This window comes from Delphinapterus leucas, chromosome 20 (assembly GCF_059928025.1).
Source record: "Delphinapterus leucas isolate spDelLeu-1000000601 "Yukka" chromosome 20, BTC_Dleu_Yukka2, whole genome shotgun sequence".
NCBI lineage: Eukaryota > Metazoa > Chordata > Mammalia > Artiodactyla > Monodontidae > Delphinapterus > Delphinapterus leucas.
Genome location: NC_143148.1, coordinates 32,869,414 through 32,889,874, shown reverse-complemented (window position 1 = coordinate 32,889,874; position 20,461 = coordinate 32,869,414). Strand labels below are relative to the sequence as shown.

Sequence of the window (20,461 nt, the reverse complement as noted above, 5' to 3'; positions counted from 1 at the left end):
AACCTTTGAGAGAATACAATGCACCACAGAAATGATTATGATTGTAATTAGCAAGATAATTCTCAATGTTTGGAGTGCACTCTAGAGCCATGGTCCCTAAGACCCAAACCAATCAAAATCAAATAAGTCCAAGAAAGACTTATTGAAGAAGTCACTTTTTTAAGCCAAGTGGCTTGCTCAGTGATCTTATATAACTGTTCTTATGTAACTAAGTTACTTCCCCAGAAATATTAATCCAAGTGCAGCAAGTGGTGTTGGCCAAAGCACAGTTACCTCCTTGCTCAGCTAAAAGATAATCAAGGGCTATCCTATTATCAAAAACAACTTTGGCCAGAGTCTCAGAATTTTTCTGAGCTATTGCTTTAGTGGCAGATTCCATAATACTTTCAAGAGTTAAGAAGAGGTTCCTGATCACAGCCTCATTTACATTTACTCCTAACCAGGGAAGTAGGGCCTTCCTTCAAAGGAAGCGAATCTTGAAAACTGAATGCCTCCTGGTAATTCCCATTTAAGTTTTTGGCTCAGGATTGGAAAGGTGACAGCCATGGAGGCCAGTAAAAGGGTCTGTAGACCACACAGGCAGTTTTATTCTGGTTACCCTTTCCTCATGTACTTTTCTTTGCATAGAGCCTGGACACAAGGTTTCCCAAGTTTGGGGCTGTTAACCAGAGATAAGGAAATGGACCAGGGTGACCCTGGCATCATGGACAGATAAGAGTTTTTTAAACGACAAATCCAGCAGTCTGAAAACTTACCCCCTTTAGCAATGGTCTTGGAGATATGGATAATGGCATCATCTTTCTAGGCCAATGCCAGAGTAAAGGAAAGAAAGAGAAGAAAAAAAAGGTTTCATATTTAGTTAAAGTATGAAGTCCCAATCCGACATCTTTGGTGGAAGAAGTCTACCTTGATGTCAGCTGCTTCTCTCCAGTCAATTTGATGTGGTGTCCTCCAGCATTTGTACAGGACCAGATGACAGGTGGAGCCTTTTTCAGCTGTGAGTTATATATCTAAGGTTCAAGTTCCTGAAGTTTGGCTGCCGTCTGGGTAGTAGGAGGAAGACCTGGATCCTTCCAAGGAGATCTAAAGGCAGTCTTTGTTCTTAGTGATTCTAAATCAGAAGGGTGGGAGGTAATTAGAAACATTAGTTTGGAGATTTGTAGCCAGATATTTGAGGAAACTAGAAGAATTCAAGATCCAGTCCAATTAACAGGTATATAGCAAAACCTCAAAGGCAATTATCAGGATTATGCAAAAATAATTTTTCTCTCTACAACCATCCACATTTCTTATTTTCCAAGGATAATCACAGTAAAACTTAATTTGTTTGTATTAAATTTAGCTTGATTATTTACATAAGTGCAGCAAGAATAGTTGACCATATACGCTCTTTTTGAGACTTCTTCATTGGCACTTTTCATAAGGAATCTCAGACTTAACTCTTAAAAAGCCTCCAAGTCCAAGAACTCACCATCAGTTTTTACCTGCAATACCTATAGTTTGGGTAAATTCCTCTCTTCTTGAGGTTCCTGGGTCTGCCAGGAAGTTACCTGCCTTACTCACCTGGTAAGGTTGCTGGGAATCCTGTAAGCAAGGTACCAGGCTGATTTTTTCAAGCAGTTCCTTAAAGTTGTCTGGTCAATTTGTGCCTTTATACCTCTCTCTTTTTTTTTTAAAGGGAGCTGGGAATTTTTATTTTATTTTATTTTATTATTTATTTTGGTTGCACCGGCTCTTAGTTGTGGCAGGTGGGCTCCTTGGTTGCAGCCCGCAGGCTCCTTAGTTGCAGCTCGCTGGCTCAGTTGCAGCACATGTGCTCCTTAGTTGCAGCTTGAGGGCTCCTTAGTTGCAGCATGTGTGGTCCTTAGTTGTGGCCAGCAGGCTCCTTAGTGTGGCATGCAAACTCTTAGTTGTGGCATGCATGTGGGATCTAGTTCCCTGACCAGGGATCGAACCCGCATCCCCTGCATTGGAAGGTGGATTCTTAACCACTGTGCCACCAGGGAAGTCCCTACATCTCTTTTAAATATGATATTCTAGTCAAAACTTTGGTAATATGTGACTTCCCTGGTGGTCCAGTGGGTAAAACTCCACGCTCTCAAGGCAGAGGGCCCAGGTTCCATCCCTGATTGGGGAACTAGATTCTGCATGCATGCCTCAACTAAGACCTGGTGCAGTCAAAATAAATAAGTAAATTAATTAATAAAAAAACTTTGATAATCTATCCAATGTTATTGTGTTCTGTTACAAGGAGAACAGACTCTTATTGAACTTACTGAAACAGCAAACTATATTGGCATGAAAAGAATACTCAAGAGTTTCTGAAATTTGAAGGGATTGGGTAGGGAGAAAAAGTAAAGGTTTTGTCTTTGTTCACAAAGGTATATCTGATTTAACTTGTAAATAGCTTCAAGAGAAAGAAAACAGGTTTCCTTAAATCTGGAAAAACAAAACATAAGAGAACCAGCAACGTTTCAAACAAAAAGTCATCACCAAAAATTATAATGATCTTTATCAGTTCATTTAGTCCTATGTAATTAATTATTGTTGATCTCGATCTTTTGTTAGCAATTCTATGAATCTAGTTTTTCCTTAGAGTTCTGAAAATTCTTACCCAGTTTTGTGGTATGATCTGAAAGTTATCAGGAATCTGTATTCTAGAGTACCTGTAGGATCCTTTCTATGAATTTCTCTGAAGATGAAACACTTTTGTAGGAACGCTTTTGCAAAAGCATCATAGTAAAACAATAACTATATGTAAATAACAAAAGACTTAAAATAGCCATGGTTAAAGATCTGATTAGAGTTCATTACAATGCAATTTATAAGGAAATTTGGTTATTTCTGTGACACACACATTTTAAGATAATAACTGGAATTACAAGTGATAATATACTAGGACATCTCAGATTTTAGGAATTTCATGCAATTTCTGGAACACTTATAATACATACCAACATAAATGCAACATTAAAAAGTTTAGGGGCTTCCCTGGTGGCGCAGTGGTTGGGAGTCCGCCTGCCGATGCAGGGGACACGGGTTCGTGCCCCGGTCTGGGAAGATCCCACATGCCGCGGAGCGGCTGGGCCCGTGGCCATGGCCGCTGAGCCTGCGCGTCCGGAGCCTGTGCTCCGCAATGGGAGAGGCCACAACAGTGAGAGGCCTGCGTACCACAAAAAAAAAAAAAAGTGAGAGGCCTGCGTACCACACAAAAAAAAAAAAAAGTTTAGTATTACTTCTTTTCTGACAATGCTTCCCATGTAACTTAATATATTAAATAAACCTAATTAGTTTAACATCGTTCTTTTTTTAAAGGAGAAAGAATAAATTTTTTAAGGTGTTCCAGGAACCCTTCAAAAAATCCCAAAGTTAGTTTGAGGTCAAAAGATTTCATTTAGAATTTGATTTTGGGGAAGTTTGTCAAAAATAACAAAAGGTTTAAAAACACTCAGTCAAATAGGATCACAGGTCACTGTGAAACAATACTTAGTTATCTACTTAACCAAAGTGACAATTAAAGACTTCGCAGGCAAATATAGAAGGTGATATACTCTGAGCAAAACTTAGCTCTTTTACTACTGAGAGGACTAGTTTTACCTAAGTAATCAAAGACAACACAGAAACATAGGTAGATTATTTTAATAAGTCTCAAGATCTTTGTTTTCTAGGCAGATTATTTTAAAAGGTAAAGAAAAACCTTTCACAATCTCTTATGAAGAACAGACCAACAGTCCAATAAGACTGTCCTTTTAATAGTGAGAAAACCAAATTTTAATTTTGTGCCAGCTTACTTTTGATATTAAAACTCATTCAACTTATTTAAAAATTTTAATATACATTTAATATATTTTTTAGGAACATAAATTTTCATAGTAAATTTCTCAATGTGGCACAAGTTATGTTTACTAACAACCCCAATAAACTTAAACTAGCTTTTATTTACTAAAGATTATTTTAGATCATATGAACTTGAGAAACATTTGGGCTAGTTTCTATTATATTTCTGAGAGTTTGACTTATATAAGCACTTAATTTTTCTTAAACCAATTAAATAGAGAGAGCTCTTTCTACAAATTAATTTTGGAAATGCCATCTAGAGGTAGAAAATACACACACATCTACAAGTATATTTACACACATAAACATATAGACAGATGCAAAGAGACTTTATAGTTTCATTTTAAAATTTAAGTCAGGCCAGCACAGTAAGAGGCAGCTGTATCTTCCCTATGCTCACACTGCTTTCACAGTTTCATTTAGCAAGCCTGCTTTTGTCCAGGCCAGACCAATATTGATATCAGAGAGAGTTAAGCAACCAGCATCTATAAAACACAAGAAAATCCCAGAAAAGCTCATGAGTTCTTGGCTAAGGGCATAGGATATAGCTGAAATGAAGCTTCTGGAGACCAAAATTCTGTAAAGATGCTCATTTTCACTCATTCTAGCCACTATGGCAGGCCAGTAAGGGGGAGCCCTGTGTTAGGGACGGGGACTTTGTGACAGCATTAGAGTTAGCCCTTAGAAAAGATTGCTTCTATGAAATTTAACTTCGTCTGGGATTCTTCCCTTACTTTTACTTGCGAAAGAATCATGGGTGATAGGAGCACCCTAATAAAGAGCACCCCTAATTCTATCCACATGGGACAATCCAGGTGGTCCTCCTAAGCAGAAAACAAGGCTGTTTCTATCTAATAACTTACCACACCACATATACACTCAAACACACAAATTCACACACCTGTCAAGGAATAACCATCCAGCCTTTTGCCCTGGCCATCTGTTCTTTCTAACCTAGGAACACAGCCCTAGTTCTTAGCCTATAAGACTGTAGGATGCTGTCTTAGCAAAATATAAAGAGAAGGGATGAATTATTCTCCTAATCTCACTGTTCAATCACATACCCAATTGTGACACCCATAATTTCAAAACCAGAGGCAGCCCCTTCCAAACCTTGCTGTGAATGGCTGCAGTCTGGATGCCCCTTCCTGGCTCATAAGGACTCTGCAGAAGTGGGTGAGGCTGAAGCCTACCAAATCTGAAGCCAAACCTCAGTTTCACTTAATGTGTACAATCTTTTGGCATCACATTAGCTATAAGTAATACAGCTCTTAGGCTTCAGTGGCAGTTGATTGGGATTATCACTTTTCTTTTGGGGAACTCCCTAAGGTTTCCCGTATGAAACTAAATGATCTGGAAAGTAAAATCCTAACTCCTAAGCAGTTGGGCAGGTCTTAGGAGAGAAGACACCTGTGGGGCCTCCAAATTAGCTACCTCCAAACCTTTCCATCTCCATCAATTTACTCAAAAGATATATGGAGAGCATATACATCGTGTTTTGGAGCATATGCACCAAAACAAGCACTGGACAAGTATGAGCTTGTGTCCTACTAGGCCCATTACTGGGCTTTGTCTATGATGGAGAACACTGCACTGGGAGACCAGAAATCTGGGAACCCCACTGGGTGACATTTGGGTGTCTGTTCTGGAAAGGGAGTGGTGAGAGGCAGGGGTGGCTATGGGTGAGGTGATCTCTCATGCACCACCTACCCTGGATCAACATTCTGTGAATCTAGAATTATATGGCATTTTCCAGTGCAGCCTAGACATATGCAGTGTTTCTGGAACCTCAGTTATTCTCATAATAACATCATGTTTTTTTGCCATATCAGTATACCATCTGTACTACTATCACCAGTTTTCTTTAGATTAATTCTTTTTTTTTTTTTTCTGGTATGCGGGCCTCTCACTGTTGTGGCCTCTCCTGTTGCGGAGCACAGGCTCCAGACGCGCAGGCCCAGTGGCCATGGCTCACGGGCCCAGCCGCTCCGCAGCACGTGGGATCTTCCCGGACCGGGGCACGAACCCGCGTCCCCTGCATCGGCAGGCGGGCTCTCAACCACTGCGCCACCAGGGAAGCCCTAGATTAATTCTTTTTACTTTAACAAACTTATTCAAAAAAATTTTTACACCATTTCCATAAAGGGAAGACCTGTATAACTTACTATGTACTAATAGTAAGCATGGAAATGTGTCATTGTATTTTTAAAAATTAAAATAATGGTAAAAATAAAAAGTGAATAAGTATATAGGTAATAACACCTCTAACTGATTTACAAAAGTGTACACCTGAAAATAAATACTCAATGGGAAAAGTGGACCACTGATGGTCAGTTAGTAATATAAGGGCAGGGATAAACTTGTCCACCATATGACCACCTGTTAGGTGACCAGGCATTGGCTTCATCAAGGGTCATCATTACTGTAGCCATTTCCTTGAGCTTCAGGGACCTTCTTCCTTTTGATACTTAGATCACTGGGCAGAAATCACATTATGTTCACACCTCTCAAGGTCTTTGATGCTCTGTTGTAATTGTGTTGCTAGACACCCTGGGGTCAGTCCAGTCCTAGGACTGACTGAGGCAGAGTACCTGTGGAAATTTTGGCCTGGGGGTGGTTCCCAGTGGGGAGAGAGTCACTCACCATGGGCACAAGCGGTCACCCTACATGGTACAAACAACTGGTGGTCATGCCGTCTCCATTGGGCAATCACATGGGACTGCCTAGTTTAGCTCCTGTTGAGTGAGAATGTATTGAGAGAGGGGAGTAAATTATGGTTACAAATAGGCTCAGAATTTAGTGGCTTATTTCTTGTTATATAAAGAACTTGGGTGTGGTTCAGGTCAACAAGGTAGCTGTCCTCCATTCAGGGATCAAACCAGGGGGTCAGCAGACATTTGCTATAAAGGACCAGATAGTAAATATTTTAGGCTCCGCAGGTTATATGGTCTCCATGGAACTACTCATCTCTACTGTTGTAGCAAAAGCAGCATGGACAATACATAGGCAAATGGGCATGACTGTGTTTCAGTAAAACTTTACTTTAAAAACAGGTGGTGGGCAGGACAGAAATAAAGTCACAGACATTGAGAATGGACTTGAGGACACGGGGAGGGGGAAGGGTAAGCTGGGATGAAGTGAGAGAGTGGCATGGACTTGTATATATTACCAAATGTAAAATAGATAGCTAGTGGGAAGCAGCCGCATAGCACAGGGAGATCAGCTCGGTGCTTTGTGACCACCTAGAGGGGTGGGATAGGGAGGGTGGAAGGGAGACGCAAGAGGGAGGGGATATAGGGATATACGTATATGTATAACTGATTCACTTTGTTATATAGCAGAAACTAACACACCACTGTAAAGCGGTTATGCTCCAATAAAGATGTTAAAAAAACAAAAAAAAACAGGTGGTGGACCAGATTTGGCCCATGGGCCATAGTTTGCTGACCCCTGATCTAGACAACGGTGGCTTTGCCATCTTTAATTCATGGCTTCTAATGTTGTAGTTGGTGTTAAATCTAGTCCAGCTGGAGCGGGGAGGAGCAGGAAGGAGTGAATATTAGGGAAAATTGGGCCAGGCCTGGATGTGACAGTCCTCACTTCCACTCAGGCTCTACTGGAAAGAACTTAGGCACACGGTCAGTCTAATTGCAAGGAAGGCTGGGAAACGTGGTCTGGTTGTGCACCAAACAAAGCAGGATGGATTTTAATGGACAGCTAGAAATTCCTGCCACAATTAATAGCCATTAAATCATGGATTTGATATTAGAGATATTTTTCCTAATTCACAGAAAAATAAACATGTAACCATAATATAAACCCTTTAAACTTTGTTTGTACACCATCTAAAATGACCTTGCATAACTCTGGGAATAAGTACTACACTTTGGTAAACACTGAGTTTTTGTTTCTTTGATTTAAATTACAGTAGCCTGATTGTAAATCCAGTCTCTACTTGCTAGGACTACTCTATAAAGCTTTCCTTCAGCCTTTTAAGAGTCAAAAAGGAAAAAGGGTGAATCAGAAAGACATGTAAAAGTTTAGACTTAGAAAAGTTAAGATTGAATTATATTCTGGAAAAAGTTCAAATTATTATTATACATTTTTTATAGACATCTGGGCAAATACAGTGACCTCCAACTACAGAAGTGTTTTTTGTGGGTTTTTTTATCCTGGAATTGTCAAAATATATACATATATATAAATGCTCAAAACTTTCCATGACTTCTGATCATACTGGGCATTAAGAGGTGAACAGAATTTGGAGGACAAAGAAGAAAGGACATTAACAGCAGTGCAAGGTGGATTTGAAGGCTTCCTGGGGAGGTCAGCAGGGGCTGAAAGGTGAATAAAGGACAGAGGGCAAGAATGCCAAGCTAAGGAGAACTGGGTTTCACCCTGGACAGACAATGGGGAGCCATTGCAATGGTAATGACAAGATAACAAGGGTGTTTCCAAAAGTAGAATCTGGCAGAAGCAGGTAAGCCACTGGAGAGGCCAAGAGGGTTACTCTGAAAAGGAACCTCCCAAACACTCACTGGGAGGGTGGAGGGTGAGCTCTCCTTTCCAAAGACAGATAAGTTCTCTGCAGGTGAAAGTTTGGCCTTTGGGGCTCCCACAAGCCTCAGCAAGAATAATGACATAAGCGTTTCCAAAATGCTAGATGGCAAAAAGTTTTGCCAAATCCCAGGACCTATTGATGTGTGCTCTCAGTTCTCACTCTGAAAGGTCACAGGAGCCGCGGGGAAGTTGTAACCGCCTGAGATACCCTGAATCATTGTCTGTTCTGTGCCTACTTGTCCTTCTATGGTAGCAGGTTGGGAGCACATTGAGGGGTGGGCACAAGTGTGTATGTGGGAGGCTGAGTCAGTCCACGGTTCCCCCAACCCATCACCCAGGTTTCAAGTACCCTTCAAGCTACACACATATAAAATGTCATTTCAATATACAATAAGCATGAAAATCAAGACGTGCAAATTAAAACCAGATACTCAAACTGTACCTGTCAAGTTGGCAAGGAATCATCTCACTACTATTTTAATGGTTATGCCAGTATTGACAAGAGTGTAGAAAAACAGGAACTTTCACCACTGATGTGGGAAATAAATTAGTACAGCCTTTCTTGGGGGCCATTTGGCAAATACTTAAGAAGGGTATCTTCATTGCCCTAGCTATTTTCTATTGAGGAATAATTCTGAATGAGCCCTAAGATGTCTGTATCAGACTGATTATTCACCTCAATGACACTGATAGTAGTAAAAAGTATGAAATAACCTATGACCAATGATAGTAAATGGTTAAATAAGTTATTAAGTATTTCTACTATGGGATGCTAGGTAGCAGTCAAAAGTGTAGAAACATACATAATATTGTTTTTAAGCGTTCATTAAAAAAAGCAGTTTGGGGGCTTCCCTGGTGGCACAGTGGTTGAGAGTCCGCCTGCCGATGCAGGGGACTCGGGTTCGTGCCCTGGTCCGGGGGGGATCCCACATGCCGCGGAGCGGCTGTGCCCGTGAGCCATGGCCGCTGAGCCTGCGAGTCCGGAGCCTGTTGCTCTGCAACGGGAGAGGCCACGGCGGTGAGAGGCCCGCGCACCGCAAAAAAAAAAAAAAAAAGCAGTTTGGCACTTGTTATTAAAGAAGGAGGATAAAAACCTGAATTTTCACTCCCTCCCCCAGTTTTTCTAAAAGGACAGTTAAATAAAGTCTGTAAAGGCACAAGCCCACGTGTCCAAAGTGGAAGAGGAGACGATGGCAACAGCACTCTGGAAGCTGAAAGATGACAGAGCAATGACCACTGCTTTTAGGGCAGAGAGAGTGAAAGTTGATGCATGGGGAGGACGGAGGCCCCGAAAGATGGATGCAGAATGGAGACAGTAGACAACACTCTGGATTAGAGGTGCCAGGTAGCTGTGAAAGTGGGGGATGCAGATACCCCCAACTTATGCACATCAAGAGTGCAGCTCTCGGGCTTCCCTGGTGGCGCAGTGGTTGGGAGTCCGCCTGCCGATGCAGGGGACACGGGTTCATGCCCCGGTCCGGGAGGATCCCACAGGCCGCGGAGCGGCTGGGCCCGTGAGCCATGGCCGCTGGACCTGCGCGTCCGGAGCCTGTGCTCCGCAACGGGAGAGGCCACAGTGGTGAGAGGCCCGCGTACTGCAAAAAAAAAAAAAAAAAAGGGTGCAGCTCTCCCCTCCAAGATCCACCCCGGCTAAAGTTCCCCACATGTGCTCTGCTTCTGCCAGTCCCAGAATTGGATTGAATCTGGGGAATCCAATCACCTGATCACAACAGAACTCCAGGAGGCCTGTGGCACCATCAACACAAGGTGATTTCTGTCCAGAGATTTGAGTGTCAAAAGGAAAATTTTTCTGAAGTTCAAGGAAGTGGCTGTAGTAACAGTGATGAAGACAACGCCTGGTCACCTACCTAGTGGTCATGACGGTGGACAAGGTTGTCCCACCCTTATGTTACTAGCTGACCATCAGTGGTCAGCTTTTCCCACTGAGTAACTTATTTTCAGGAAAACCATTTTGTAAGGGAGTGGCCAAGATGGCGGAGTAGGAAGACCCTGAGCTCACCTCCTCCAACAGGCACACCAAATAGAGCGACTATCAATGAGAATGACCTGCAGACTAGCAGAAAAGGTCTTCCACAGCTAAGATACAGAGAAGGAAACACAATATGAGAGGACGGACAGAGAAGACCCACACCCCCTGTGTAGGTGACCCACAAATGGGAGGATAATCACAGTTGAAGAGGTTCTCCCCAAGGAATGAGGAGTCTGAGCCCCGTATCAGGCCCCCCAACCTGGGGAATCTGCACGAGGAAGACCAGCCCCCAGAATCTCTGGCTTTGAAGGCCAGCATACAGGAGAGCTGGAGGGCTGTGGGAAAGGGTGCACATAAACTATCACATACTCCTAGACCCAGCACAGAGGCAGTAACTTGAAAGGAGCCTGGGTCTGACCCACTAGCTAATCTTGGAGAGCCTCCTGAAGAGGCAGGAGGCAACAGGGATTCCCCCTACAGAAAAAGATGACAGCGTAAGCCATTTATGGGAGCTTGTTCTCCCACAAGGACACGGGTGCTGGCAAGCGCCATTTTGGAGCACTTCCTCTAGTCTAGTAGCACTGAATCTTAACTGGCCCCTAGCTAGCTGGCACAAGTCCCAGGACCCCCTAGGTTGAGCAGCCAGCCACTCTGGGACATAGCCCTGACGATCAGCAGGCCGAGGACCCAGGCTCACCCACCAACAGGACAGCACCAGCCATGAAACCACCCAGCCTCAGCAGCCAGCCACACTGGCACATGGCCCTGCCACCAACGGGCTGGGACCAGCCCTGGGACGGCTCTGCCCCCAGGACCCACTGGCAGCCACCGGGGCCAGGGACCAGCCCCACCTACCCGTGGACTCACAGTAGTTGGCCCTGCCAAAATAGAAGGACCCATGGACCCACCACAGGTGGCACCACTAGAGCCTATAATTTTGGTGATCAGAGGGGAGTGTGCTGCTGGGCCCCATAGGACAACCCCTACATGAGGTCACTTCTCCAAGACTGGGAAATGTAACTGACCTATTTAATACACAAAAATAAAAACTGAGTTAGGCAAAATGAGGCAATGGAAAAATATGTCACAATGAAGGAACAAGATAAAACCCTGGAAGAAGAACTAAGCAAAGTGGAGATAAGCAATCTACTCAATAAAGAGTTCAAGGTAATGAATATAAAGATGCTCAACAAACTCAGGAGAGGAATGGATGAACACAGTGAGAAGTATAACAAAGAGTTAGAAAATATAAAGAAAAATAGAACTGAAGAATATAATAACTGAAGTTAAAAATACGCTAGAAGGAATCAGCAGTAAAATAGGTGATACAGAGGAACACATCAGTGAACCGCAGGACAGAGTAGTGGGGCTCACTGAAGCACAACAGGAAAAAAAAAGAATTAAAAAAAATTACAATAGTTTAAAAGACCTCTGGGACAGCATCAAGTATACTAACATTTGCAATACAGGGGTCCCAGAAGGAGAAGAGAGAGAGAAAGGGGCAGAAAACTTATTTGAAGAAATGATAGCTGAAAACTTTCCTAACATGGGAAAGGAAACAGACATCCGGGTCTAGGAAGTACAGAGTGTCCCAAACAAGATCAAATCAAAGTGGTCCACACCAAGACACACTGTAATTAAAATTGCAAAAGTTAATGATAGAGACTATTAAAAGCACCAAGGATAAAGCAACTAGTTATGTACAAGGAAATTCCCATAAGTCTATCAGCTGACTTTTCAGCAGAAACTCTGCATGCCAGAAGGGAGTGGCATGATATATTTAACGTCATGAAAGGAAGAACCTACAGTCAAGAATACTCTACCTGGCAAGGCTATCATTCAGGTTTGAAGACAAGACAAAGAGTTTTATAGATAAGCAAAAGCTAAAAGAGTTCAGCACCAGAAAACTGGCTTTACAATAAATGCTAAAGGGACTTCTCTAAGAAGAAATGAAAAGACCACAGCTAGAGATATGAAAATTACAAAAGAAAAAATCTCACTGCTAAAGGTAAATATATACTCACAGTAGTAGATCAGCTCCTCCACAACAAAGGGTCACATCGAGATGGGTAGGAGAGGCAGAGTTGCAGTCTTCCCCAAACCCCATCCCCAGTAATGGTGACCCACAAGCAGGAGGGATCTCACAAATGCACTGCTTATCCCTGAGGAGTGAGGGGTTTGTGCCCCACATCAGGCATGCTGACTCTTGGGACCTGCACTCGAGAGACAGCTCCCAGGATGCCTAGTTTTGAAAACCAACAGGGCTTATGTTCAGGAGAACCACAGGCCTATAGGGAATGGAGATTTCTTTCTTTAAGAGCTTGTGCACAGACTCATTTGCCCTGGGACCAAGCACAAAAGCAGCAGTTTGAAAAATGCCTAGACCATATGTGAAGAAGATTTATTTGTTAATCCTAAAGCATCTGCTGGAGGGGCAGGAACCTATTAGGACACTCTCTGGGGACACCGGCACTGGTGGGCACCCCTTCTGCTTCTCCTTCTACCTTGCTAGCATCGGCTTGGCAGACACCTTTTTTGCACTCCCCCTCTGACCTGTTAGCACCAGGGGGCATGTCTGGCATCTGAGACTCTCCCTTGGCCCCAATCAAAGTTGGCCAAGGAAGTACCTCAGCCCTACCGCTTCTACAGCCCCACCAAAGCCAGTTGGGTGAGTGCCCTGCACCTGTGCTGTTCCCATGGTCTCACCAAACCTGACAGGGCAAATACACTGCCCCTGCATTACTCCTGTGGCCCCACCAAAGCCAGCACACACATGCAGCCCATAATGGGGATACCCACTGAGTGGTTCCCTCTGGTGGCAAGGGGTATTATATTTCTGGGTCCCAGGGATCCGAAAAAAATCAGAAAGTTCTTGACACCCTCAAAAACTGGGACCTAGCTAGAAAAAATCAGACTGCTTAGACAATCACAAATGATTAAGAGAAGACCAAGAGCTAGGTCAAGGTTAATGATAAGTCTTGATCTCCTACTCAAGTCTGCTCCTTCAAGACTGTTTTGCCTAATACATAGAAACAAACACAGAGAGCCAAGCAAAGTGAGGAGACAGAAGAATATTTTCCAAATGAAAGAACAAGATAAAACCCCAGAAAATACCTTAATGAAACAGAGATGGGTAATTTATCTGATAAAAATGTAAGAGTAATGGTCATGAAGATGCTCATGAAACTTGGGAGAGGATGGATGACACAGCAGAACTTCAACAAAGAGTAAATATGAGAAAGTACCACACAAATCACAGAGCTGCAGAATACAATAACTGAACTGAAAAATACACTGGAGGGGTTCAACAGCAGAATAGAAGAAGCACTGAAAAGAATCAGTGATCTGGAAGACAGGGCAGTGGAACTCAACAAAACAGAGCAGCAAAGAGAAAAAAGAACTTTAAAAAGTGAAGATAGGGGCTTCCCTGGTGGCTTGAGTTGAGAGTCCGCCTGCCGATGCGGGGGACACAGGTTTGTGTCCCAGTCTGGGAAGATCCCACATGCTGCAGAGCGGCTGGGCCCGTGAGCCATGGCCACTGGGCCTGCGCGTCTGGAGCCTGTGCTCCGCAACAGGAGAGGCCACAACAGTGAGAGGCTCGTGTACCATAAAAAAATTAAAAAATAAAAAAAAGTGAAGATAACTTAAGGGACCTATAGGACAACAGCATGCAGAATAACATTCACATTATAGGGGTGAAGAGAAAAAGAGACTCACTTCACATCTAAAGATGCACACAGACTGAAAGTGAGGAGATGGGCAATCTCCGTATTTTTTGGTTTCCCACCACATGGAGATCAGCTCGGTGCTTTGTGACCGCCTGGAGGGGTGGGATAGGGAGAGTGGGAGGGAGGGAGATGCAAGAGGGAAGAGATATGGGGACATATGTGTATGTATAACTGATTCACTTTGTTATAAAGCAGAAACTAACACACCATTGTAAAGCAATTATACTCAAAGATGTTTAAAAAAAAGTTATATTTACATCTTACAACAGTCTATTAAGTCTTCAATAGCATTATGTCTAGAAAACCAATGTACATACCTTAATTTAAAAATGCTTTATTGCTAAAAATACACTAACAATCATCTGAGCCTTCAGCAAGTCATAACCTTTTTGCTGGTGGAGCGTCTTGCCTCGATGTTGATGGCCGCTGGACTGATCAGGGTGGTGGCTGCTGAACACTGGATTGACTACAGCAATTTTTAAAGATAAGACAACAACGCAGTCTGTGCACTGATTGATTGATTTTTCTGTAGTATGAATGATTTCTCTGTAGCATGCAATTCTGTTTGATGGCATTTTACCCACAGTTTGACTTCTTTCAAAATTGGAGTCTATTCTCCCAAACCCTGCTGCTGCCTTACCAATTAAATTTATGTACAATAGTATCATCAATCCTTGTTGTCATTTTAACAATCTTCACAACATCTTTACCAGGAGTAGAGTCCATCTCAAGAAGTCACTCTTTTGCTCATCCATAAGAAGCAACTCCTCATCCGTTAAAGTTCTATCACGAGATGGCAGCAATTCAGTCACATCTTGAGTCTTCACTTCTAATTCTAGCTTCTTGCTGTTTCCATCACATCTGCAGTTACTTCCTCCAGTGAAGTCTTGAGCCCTTCAAAGTCATCCATGAGGGCTGGAATCAACTTCTAAACTCTTGTTAGTGTTGATATTTTGACCTCTTCCCATGAATCATGAATGTTCTTAATGGCATCTAGAATGATGAATCCTTTCCAGAAGGTTTTCAATGTGCTTTGCCCAGATCCATCAGAGGAATCACTATCTGTGGCAGCTATAGCCTTATGAAATGTATTTCTTAAATAACAAGACCTGAAAGTTGAAATTAGTCCTTGATCCATGGGCTGCAGAACGGATGTTGTGTTAGCAGCATGAAAACAATAACAATCTTGTACATCTCCATCAGAGCTCTTGGGTGACCAGGTGCACTGTCAATGAGCAGTAATGTTTTGAAAGGAATCTTTTTTTCCTGAGCAATAGGTCTGAACAATGGGCTTAAAATACTCAGCAAACCATGTTGCAAACAAATGTGTTGTCATCCAGGCTTTGTTGTTCCATTTATAGAGCACAGAGTAGATTTAGAATAATCCTTAAGGGCCCTAGGATTTTCAGAATGGTAAATGAGCATTGACTTCAGCTGAAAGTCACCAGCTGCTTTAGCCCCTAACAAGAGAGTCAGCCTGTCCTTTGAAGCTTTGAAGCCAGACATTGACTTCTCCTCTCTAGCTATGAAAATTCTAGAATGGAATCTTCTTCCAATATAAGGCTGTTTAATCTACATTGAAAATCTGTTGTTTAGTGTAGCCACCTTCACTAATGATTTTAGCTAGATAATCTGGATGATTTGATGCAGTTTCTACTTTGGCACTTGCTGTATCACCTTGTACTTCTATGTTATGGTGACACCTTCTTTCCTTAAACCTCATGAACCAAGCTCAGCTAGCTTCAAACTTTTCTTCTGCAGCTTCCGCACCTCTCTCAGCTGTCACAGAATTAAAGGAAGTCAGGGCCTTGCTCTAGATTAGATTTTTTTTTTTTTTGCAGTACATGGGCCTCTCACTGTTGTGGCCTCTCCCATTGCAGAGCACAGGCTCCAGACGCACAGGCTCAGCGACCATGGCTCACGGGCCTAGCCGCTCCGCGGCATGTGGGATCTTCCCGGACCAGGGCATGAACCTGTGTCCCCTGCATCGGCAGGTGGACTCTCAACCACTGCACCACCAGGGAAGCCCTAGACTAGATTTTGGCTTAAGAGAATGTTGTGACTGGTTTGATCTTCTATTTGACCACTAAAACTTTCTCCATATCAGCAATAAGGCTGTTTTGCTTTCTTATCATTAGTGTGTTCGCTAGAGCAGCACTTTTAATTTCCTTCAAGAACTTTCCTTTTGCACTCACAATGAGGCTAACAGTTTGGCACAAGAGGCCTAGCTTTCAGTCTATCTCAGCTTTCAACATGCCTTCCTTAGTAAGCTTACTCATTTCTAGCTTTTGATTTGAAATAAGGGACGTGCAACTCTTTCTTTCTCTCGAATACTGAGAGGCCATTGTAGGGTTTTTAACTGGCCAAATTTCAATATAGTTTTGTCTTGGGGAATAGGGAGGCCTGAGGAGAGGGAGAGTCAGAGGGGAATGGTCCATCGATGGAGTAGTCAGAACACACAAAACATTTATTAAGTTTGCCATCTTATATGAGCATGATTCCTGGCGCCGCAAAACAATTACAATAGATCAAAGATCACTCATCACAGATCACCATAACACATATAATAATGAAGAATGTTTGAAATATTGTGAGAATTACCAAAATGTGACATAGAGACACAAAGTGAGCAAGTTCTTTTGGAAAAAATAGCACTGATAGATTTGCTCCACACAGGGTTGCCACAGACTTTTAATTTGTAAAAAATGCAATATCTGTAAAGCATAATAAAGTCAAGTGAAATAAAATGAGGTATGCCTATAAAGGAGCCCAGATAGATAGATAGATAGATATAGATGATAGATAGTGGATGAATGGATGGATGGGTAGATAAATTCACCTCTTATCAATCATCCCACTCTAAACAAAGAAATTTGTTTCCTACAGGTCAAGGTATAAAAGCTGTTCCCTAAGCCTCAAAGTTGTGCTCTAGCAACTGTGACAATACCAGCCATGCTGCCGACTGGGCTGGCCCTCTCCCCGCCCTGCATGTTTTTTTTTTTTACATCTTTATTGAAGTATAATTGCTTTACAATGGTGTGTTAGTTTCTGCTTTATAACAAAGTGAATCAGTTATACATATACATATGTTCCCATATCTCTTCCCTCTTACGTCTCCCTCCCTCCCACCCTCCCTATCCCACCCCTCTAGGTGGTCACAAAGCACCGAGCTGATCTCCCTGTGCTATGCGGCTGCTTCCCACTAGCTATCTATTTTACGTTTGGTAGTGTATATATGTCCGCCCTGCACATTTATGGTCGAGCTTCCACACACCTTTGCTGGCCTTTATCCCCCCATCCATTCTTTAGGTCCCAATTTGAGACCCAACCCATCCATGGAGCACAGCAACTTCTTTGCCCAGGAATTCCTTTGTATTTGGACATAATAAAGTGACAGGTTTTTCTCTCCCCACTCCTCCCTTCCCAGGGAATAAAATGAGGTGCACACTTACAAACTTTTAGCAGAGCAGAAGGGCTATGGCAGGCTGGGTCAGTCTCAGCTGTGGGAAGGGGGTTCATCTTGTAGATTTGTTACCTGGGGCAGTGCCAGGCACGGCAGCTTCCCAGGTACAGGTCCTGAGCCCACCTTGCACCTTGTTCCACCTCTGCCAGGAGGGAAAACCCCTGACTTTCAGCCAAGACCAGAGGCTGAGAGGGAGAAGAATCGGACTTTGGGGGTCACACAGAAAGGTCCAGAGCCCAAAGGGCCACTGAGGCAAGAGTAGAAAGAACAGGTACACACAGGGGAAGGAACTACTTTCTGCCCATCTGAGGCAGGCTCCTAGGGACTTGATGGGAAAGTAGAAAAAACAGGAAAGAAAAAAACTGCTGGCCCCAAACTCTGTTCTGCCTGCAAGTCATTTCAGTCTTTTGAGGTAATGAACTGTACTTTTCCCCTTTCCAAATCTTACAGGGAAAAGGGACAATGATTAATGGTATAGGTTTGTAACTTAACTATTTTGTATGGTTTTCTTTTCCTTCTAAGTTCTAGGGTATCATATCACCTGCATCCCAGGATCCCTGAGGGAAGGGAATTTTTTTTCCCCTTTTACATTGCTGACCTCTGCTGGATGACAGGAAATTCACAGGCGAAGGCTGATTTGTCTCTAAAGTTTTGTTTGGGTTTGATTTAGTAATTCAAATTCAAGATTGTTTGAAAAAAATAAAGGATTTTTCTGTAAATAAATAATTTTTAAAATTTACAACAAGAAAGTGTTAAATATTTTGTTTTTACAATGATGAAAAAGCAGAAGTGATTGTGAAATACATGTACCTGTATTGTTGATGAGTGTGAAGTGATGGGACCCTATGGAATTGAATTTGTAGAATGTAAGGAGAGTAATTTTAAAAGGGCCCTTGGGGTGTCCCTGGTGGCGCAGTGGTTAAGAATCCGCCTGCCAATGCAGGGGACACAGGTTCGAGACCTGGTCTGGGAAGATCCCACATGCCACGGAGCAACTAAACCCGTGTGCCACAACTACTCAGCCTGCGCTCTGGAGCCTGTGATCCACAACTACTGAAGCCCACGTACCTAGAGTCCATCCTCTGCAACAAGAGAAGCCACCGTAGTGAAAAGCCCACCCACCTCAATGAAGAGCAGTCCCCGCTCTCCGCAACTAGAGAAAGCCCAGGCACAGCAACGAAGACCCAACGCAGCCCAAAATAAATAAAATAAATAAATTTATAAAAAATAAAAAAAATCAAATCAAATCAAAGGGCCTTTGATCCAGTTGATCTTCTGCAAATCCAGAAGCCAGAAGTAATTTTAAAAAGTAAAAGTACTCACCTTTTGGCCGGAACTGCCATCTTCCAGTAATTCTCCAAAATGACCAACACAAAGGGAAAGAAGAGGAACACCCACTACATGTTCTCTAGGCCTTTTAGAAAACATGGAGTTGTTCCTTTGGCCACATACATGCGAATCTACAAGAAAGGTGATACTGTAGATATCAAGGGAATGGGCACTGTTCAAAAAGGAATGCCCCACAAATGTTACCATGGTAAAACTGGGAGAGTCTACAATGTTACCCAGCATGCTGTTGGCGTCATTATAAACAAACAAGTTAAGGGCAAGATTCTTGCCAAGAGAATTAATGTGCCTATCGAGCATATTAAGCACTCTAAGAGCCGAGACAGCTTCCTGAAACTGGTGAAGGAAAATGGCCAGAAAAAGAAGGAAGCCAAAGAGAAAGGTACTTGGGGTCAACTGAAGCGCCAGCCTGCTCCATCCAGAGAAGCACACTCCATGAGAACCAACGGAAGGGAGCCTGAACTGTTGGAGTCCATTCCCTATGAATTCATGGCATGATGGGTGTAAAGAAAATAAAAGACCTGGACTTTAAAAAAAAAAGTAAAAAAGTAAAAGTACTCATTCCCAAAGTTACTCATCAAATTATGCCCATAAATATCCAGGAACACACTATTGGCTAAAGAGATTGTGATAGATCCACATCAGTCAGATATGAAAGCTGATTTTTTTCTTCTAGTTTTGTTGAGATACAATTGACATATAGCACTGTGTAAGTTGAAGGTGTACAGCATAATGATTTGACTTATATGTATCATGAAATGATGACCACAGTAAGTTTAGTGAACAGCCATCATCTCATACAGATACAAAATTAAAGAAACAGAAAACCTTTTTCTCCTTGTGATGAAAACTCTTAGAATTTACTCTCTTAACAACTTTCTCTATAACATATGGCAGTGTTAATTATATTTATTATGCTGTACATTATATCTCTAGTACTTATTTATCTGATAACTGGAAGTTTGTACCTTTTGACAACATTCATACAATTTCCCCTCCCTCACCCCTGCCTCTCGTAACCACAAATACAATCTCTTTTTATATAAGTTTGCTAGTTTCTGTTCACTCGTTTGTTTGTTTTTGAAGTGTAATTGCCCTACAACACTGTTAGTTCCTGTTACACAACATAGTGATCTGTTATTTCTATATATTTCAAAAAAAGCACCATGATAAGTCTAGTTACCATCTCTCACCATACAATAACACATAATTATTGACTATATTCCGCACACTGGGTATTTCACGTCATGACTCATTTTTTTACAGCTGGAAGTTTGTATTTCTTAATCTCCCTCCCCTGTTCTTCTCTTCTCCCCAACCCCCACTCCTCTGACAACCACCTGTTTGTTCTCTGCATCTATGACTATGTTTCTGTTTCGTTATGTTTGTTCATTTGTTTTGTGTTTTAGATTACACATATAAGTGAAATCATGATATTTGTCTTTCTTTGTCTGACTTATTTTGCTTAACATAATAACCTCTAGGTCCATCCATATTGTCAAAAATGGCAAGATTTCATTCTTTTTTTATGGCTGA

At 42.4% G+C, this 20,461-nt stretch overlaps 1 pseudogene; it reads left to right on the top strand.

The window, feature by feature from the left end:
• The first annotated feature begins 17,536 nt into the window (after positions 1 to 17,536).
• Positions 17,537 to 19,839, top strand: LOC149744670 (large ribosomal subunit protein eL21 pseudogene; annotated as a pseudogene).
• The last annotated feature ends 622 nt before the right edge of the window (positions 19,840 to 20,461 follow it).